Below are 6,000 nucleotides of genomic sequence, written 5' to 3'. Positions count from 1 at the left end.
TCAAGCATCCAGAGGCAATTCAGTCAGATTCAGCATAAGGGTCACAGTGAATCTGGTGAGGCTATTCCAGGAAATAATCTGATCTCATTTATTCAAGTTACTTTTAGGGAAAAAAATCAGGGTCATCGTGGGGGAGAAATCTGTGGTGTTGCTGCTATGTTAGTATCTGCCATGTGTTACCACCTCTTATCCAGAAGAGGTCAAAAATAACAGCTTGGAAAAAAAAATAAGAAGAATTTTTCAATAAGAAAAGCATGGTTAATGAGGACTTTTTTTTAGAATTAGATAATTTTTCATACCAACATTTTGAAATGAAAAATAACAATGTCTTTAATGCAAATATGTAAAAGCACTGTTCAAACACCTAAAACATAAAGTGTTTTACTGGGAAAAGACATTACAAAGTAGTTTTGACCTGCTAACTCCAGTCTTAAATGCCTGTCTTGTTCACTTTGGTATCTCACTAACATTGATGTAAAGGCAGAGCAATCTTATAGGTGACAGACAACTGGTAGAACAGAGAGGTGAGTTGGAGAGACTTGAGGTCAGCAGGGTAAATGCAAATTTCCCTGAGCAGCTCAGAGGTAGCCGTGTGGGGCCAAAGGCTTCCAAGTGGTTGTAAATTTGTGTCTGAATATGTCAGGTAAACACTGAGATGTGGAGGAATGCTTCTAAATCCTTCTAAATTTTCTCAAGGAGGCAGTCATAAGAGGTTGTAGCTGTTTGCTGGGGTCTGGCCCCATATGATTCTCAGGCAACGTCTCCAGTTGTGAAGGGCTTCCCCTTTCAGGGAAGTTTGACAGGTGTCTGCGCCTTTGGCTGTGGAGCACTGTCAGTAAAGGCTCTGCTTCCATTTCATTCAGTTTCTAATTTATTACCTGTAATATGACTTTTCAGGCATGAGCAGCTGTGTGCAGGGCTTTCTGGGCATGTCAAGTTGCCAAACTTTTTCTGTGACTTTGTAAACTGTTTCATATGGGCAACTATCAGTGTAAAAGAAAACAAAATTGAAGTGTAAGCAAGTGAGGACAAAGCCTGTAAGTTTAGCGAAATATTTCTTACATGGCAACAAAGTGGAAGCTTCTAAACTCATGTTGCAAAACATTTGTTATTTTCCCTGGTCTCCCTAATCAGTTGCAGATTTTCAGTAAGTGGAGTGTGGCATTCATGTGTTCCAGCATATCCTCTCTGATGCTGGGCAGCACTGAAAATTTTGTAAGAGTTCCCAGAAACTATGGAGATGTGATATAATCCTGCACTTTCTATAGTCTCCTGAATGTTCAGAAACCAACCTAAGCCTGAAAGCAACAGACTTCATCCTTTGCAATTGTTTTTCCCTTCTTTCCTCCCCATTTACTTTAAAAACCAGCTATTATAATCCTTGGTGGTTTTTTCTATGCATAATTTCCCCTTTATATCCAGTATGAATCTTGGTGTATTGGCTGTGAGCTCTGCAGCCTGATTTCACACTGTATGAGTGATGCTCCTTTCTCTTTTTCCACTCTTCAGCTTCCTTTATTTTCACACTATGACACAAGGAAACTGGATGCTCCCAGGCCTTTTTCTTCATGAAGTGCCCTGTTTTATAAATTCTTTGCTTTTCTCACTAGTTTTCCAGTCTAAGTATTTTCTGGGTTTACTGGATGATTTTTTTTTATCTAAACAGTTGCTCATTTCAATCATCATTCTGAGTTTCTTCCTGTTAAGAGATGTCTTATTTGGATGACATGGCCATTGCACACAGTACTCCAGGGAAGGCTATGCTGTTACTTGCTGCTTTAAATTCCTTGTCTAAGAGAGACTTAATACCCTATAGAAGATAAACAAAGGAGTTGAGCATTGGAAGTGACCCAGAAAGCTGGATCTAAGCACCTTTAAGCTTCAGGGAAAGTTGGATCCAGATGAGAGGTTTTTGGCTTGTACTTGGAGTGTAGTCAGCAATTACTTCCATGACTGCTGAACCCAAGATAAAATTTAGCAGAGTTTTATGTATAGACCTTTTAATCTGATCTGGAAAACTGCCCATTCCTGTGCTAGTCAAAGAAAAATTGAAAAGGTGACCTAAAGCCACCTCTGTCTCCTTAGCTTTCTCTCCTGCTCATGCAGGGAGGACAATTTGCTGCACTAAAAGTAAAATCCATTTGCTTTTCTTGTGCTTGCTTAGACCCTGCACTGCCTACAATTACTGTGTTGTGCCAGTCCTCTTGGATTCTCAGTAGTGATGGAGGTTTAGAGACCTTCTGAGCACTCGTGCCCAGCTTCCTGTCAAGAAATGTCCTCTTATTGAAATTTTGTCACCATGCATACAAAAGCTAAATGGTCAAGAGAAGCCAACATTCATAGCTAGGTTACATGAGTCTTGGAGAGGAAAAGTAGTCTCATGGCACATGTTTTACCACACTCCTAATGGCCACTGTTACCAAAACAGCTTAAAACATTCTGGTGGTTAATATTGTTCCTTAATCCCTCTTAAAACTGAAATTGTATTTTTAGGTGAAGCTACTATATTAATTAATTTTTCATAGAGTATTTAGGCAGATGGAACATGGATGGATCAAGGAGCAAAAGAGATTAAATGGAAAGAAATTGCTGCTTCCCTTTTTTATGCATTAAAACTCAGACTTAATCAAGGGTAAAGTAAAAGAAAAGAATTTATAACCCTCAACATTTCCTGTTCTTTGTGCCAAACTCTCCTGTCCAGTTTATGGCTTGGTACAGATTCATTTTCCATTACACAGAAGCACTCTCTTCAGCTATTCTTTTGCATCAGGATGTCCTATGAATTTCTGTCCTTTACCCCAATATTCTGGGCACTTTATGCAAGTGTTGTTTTCGGCTCAGAAGATGGAATCCCCTCCCAACTGCACCTCCCAAGTAGAGTTCCAATAGGTTCCCTTTCTTTTCTCTTTGTTGCAAGGGAAATAATTCTTCCATGGTTTTGTTCTCAGTGTAAGCTGACCTTGCCTATGTAATTACAAAAGCTGTGATGTTGATTCAGCTAAGGAGCCCTTTAGAGTTAACTTGGAGAAATGGCAGCACTTGGCAAGTGTATGTCCCCATTAGTAAGCTGTGAGCTTGCTCTGTAGCTGGACTACAGAACAGGAAGCTGCGATGAAGCTTCTGTTATCACCCCACTCCCCTGCTCCATACCTGGCAATGTATTAAGTCTTTTGGCTAAGACAGTTTCCTCTTCCTTTCAACTGCATAGCTGTGTGACTTGGAACCTTTTGGGCTAGTTGCACCGCATTTTTTTTTGCTGTTGAAATTTGCATTAGAATCTTTTCCACTGAAAAATTTTAAAGTGGCTTCCAAGCATCATTACATTTATCTTTTCCTCTTTCCCTCTTTCCCTCCCTCCCCCCCCCCCCCCCATTTAATCATTTCAGGAAGAGATGTAAGGTTTGTAGAGGTTAGGAAAAATTCAGTTATGGAGTAAAATACCAGTAGTCAGGGACAAAAATTGTAAATCCTCCTTCTCAGCCCCTCACAGCCTTCATAGGAAGACCTTGAAATGTAATACTGAGGATAACTAGCACTCAAGAGAAGTTTTGTGTGATTTACATTTGTATCTAGACACATAATCCAAACTTAATCCTTAAAGAATGACATTTAACACATATCAAATATAAACTTTTTTGAGTAGGTCACACGTGTATAAAAACTGCTCTGTTTTCAGTATGGGAAAGCATGTTCACAGGCATCTTTGGAATCAATGACCATTGGAAATTGAAGAAACTGGCTTAGGAGGATTAAAGAAAGAGACAGTACTAGAAATTTGATATGTCTACTTTTGCCCTTTGGAGCACAATTCACTGAACTATAAGATCATAATTGCTGCAGGTGAATTCCTGTTTTAACTTAGTCAAAATTCCAAATCTACCACTGGTTCTATGTCAGTATATTGACAGAAAACCTACATATAGATACTTATCTAAAAAAGTATTTAAATTAATGTTTTTGGACTCCTTTTCCCTGTTACCATATTTCACTTGCTGGATATTTGGTAGCTCTGTGCCTGAGTGATTAACAAGAGATTGAAGTGAAAAGTAAACTGTGAATTGCAGGTACGATTTTGCAGATGAACTAAGAGATGAGTTGAGAATTCATGAGGCAAGGGAATGAAGAAACTTTTTTATAGATAATGGAATACTTATAAATTGGTACCTTATTTATAAGATCTCATGCAATACAAAATTTTGTGTCACTGTATTCTCAACTTTATTGAGCCTAGCATTATCTGTCAGCTATTTATTTTTAAAACATCAGCAGTAATGTTTGAAGCCATGTATTGCTTACTGTTTAAACAGAAAACTGTTTCCCATCTCTTTACTGGTGCTTTTTCAAGCAGCATTACAGCAGTGGGTTACTTATAAATAAAGTTAACACAGCTTTCCAGATTTGGGCATCCATGCGGCCAACATATGTATCTGCTACCTATGGAAGTGTAAATTACAAGATTCACCCTAATCACACTCAGCATCAGCCTGTAACCAGGTAACTTAGTAATTGGGAACTGCTATTTGCACCTTTGGGCAAACTTCCCAAGCCCTGTGGAACCTCTTCTTTGCTATTTCCTGTGTAAAATGTGAAAGGCTGTACATATCTGAGACTCTGCAAATGTGTTCGCATTTTCAATATTACCAGTATATGTTACATGCAACCTAAAAGATACAGTTTGCAGCCTGGAAGAAGACATGGGAATGGGAAGTTTATGTAACTTGGTGACTCTCTTTACTGATCAAAGACACCCCTGTTGTATTTAATGATGTGTCAATGAAAAAATACATTAAGTTCTCAAGGCCTAAATCATCCCAAATATAAGTAGTAGTGTTTGAAGAGAAATATATGTATATCAGAAAAAAACATATTAGTACTTTGAAAGGAAGGAATTTACCAGTGCTGTGTGGCTTGCTGATACCAGATGGTCTTAATCTGAAATATACCTTGGAAAAATATTCTCCCTCTCTGTGGGAACAGGTCCAGCAGCAGTGATGATCTACAGTCCTCTCAGGGTCCTGAATGTGTCCCAAAGTGTGAAATGCAGAAACAAGTGTTTTCTGTTTCAGGTACCTCATTGTGGCAGTAACTGAACATATCTCAGACTTGACATATTTCTGTCTATAATCCTCTCTGGTATGTGTTATGCTATTTTTATTATGGACGAGGGACTTAAGATACCGACTATCATGACAGGAATTGGTAACTGAAAATTTTTAAACAGCATTCTCAGGATAAAAGCAAAGAACTACTATTCATTCTGAAAATACTGTTTCCAGTTCATGGTATGGTCATGTCAAATAAATGCCATTTTGGAGAAACTACCTCTCCTGGTGTAATACTTTCCACAGTATAACGGGGATTTTTCCTCTGCAAAGCCAAGCAATCAATGCCAAAGCTATATTAATTCTTAGGAATTCATATTTAAATAATCTTTTTATTCATCACTTGGCACAGGAGAGATTGACTTCCTCGATTGTCACATTTGTGTGAATTCATTTGTTCTGTGTTAAGTTCCTTAAGCTGGCCATGAATGCTTTCAAGCTGTGTCCATTAACGACAAATTACACATTGCTGGTGTCTCATGCATTTTAGCAGTTGCCACTTACACATCAGGCTCTGCCAGGTATTATGAATATTATGTAATTTACCAGGTTAGGGTTTGACAAATGGTATTGGCATGAGGGCTGCATTGGCAGCTGTAGGGCAAAAGTAGTTGTGTGTACATAGCAGTGCAGCAGGTACTAGTGCTTCCAGCAACTAATCTTATCTGCATGTTTTGCACATTGAGAGAGGCCATTGTTATGCAAAACACATCCCCTAATTATTCCATTACAAGATTGTTACTTTTCAAATTAGTAAAGTAACTAATTTAAAAACAGATTTGAAAGGATTCTACTTTATTGTCTTGTGGAGGAAGAAGCAGGAAGGAAATTGAAAATATGACTACCAACAAACATTGGAGTGTGGTTTTGGTGGTAAGGGAAGCTGGTGATGTGAAAG

The sequence above is a fragment of the Pithys albifrons genome, chromosome 2 (assembly GCF_047495875.1).
Source record: "Pithys albifrons albifrons isolate INPA30051 chromosome 2, PitAlb_v1, whole genome shotgun sequence".
Classification (NCBI taxonomy): Eukaryota; Metazoa; Chordata; class Aves; order Passeriformes; family Thamnophilidae; genus Pithys; species Pithys albifrons.
The sequence above is the reverse complement of the archived record's forward strand: the minus strand, read 5'-3'. Positions refer to the sequence as shown.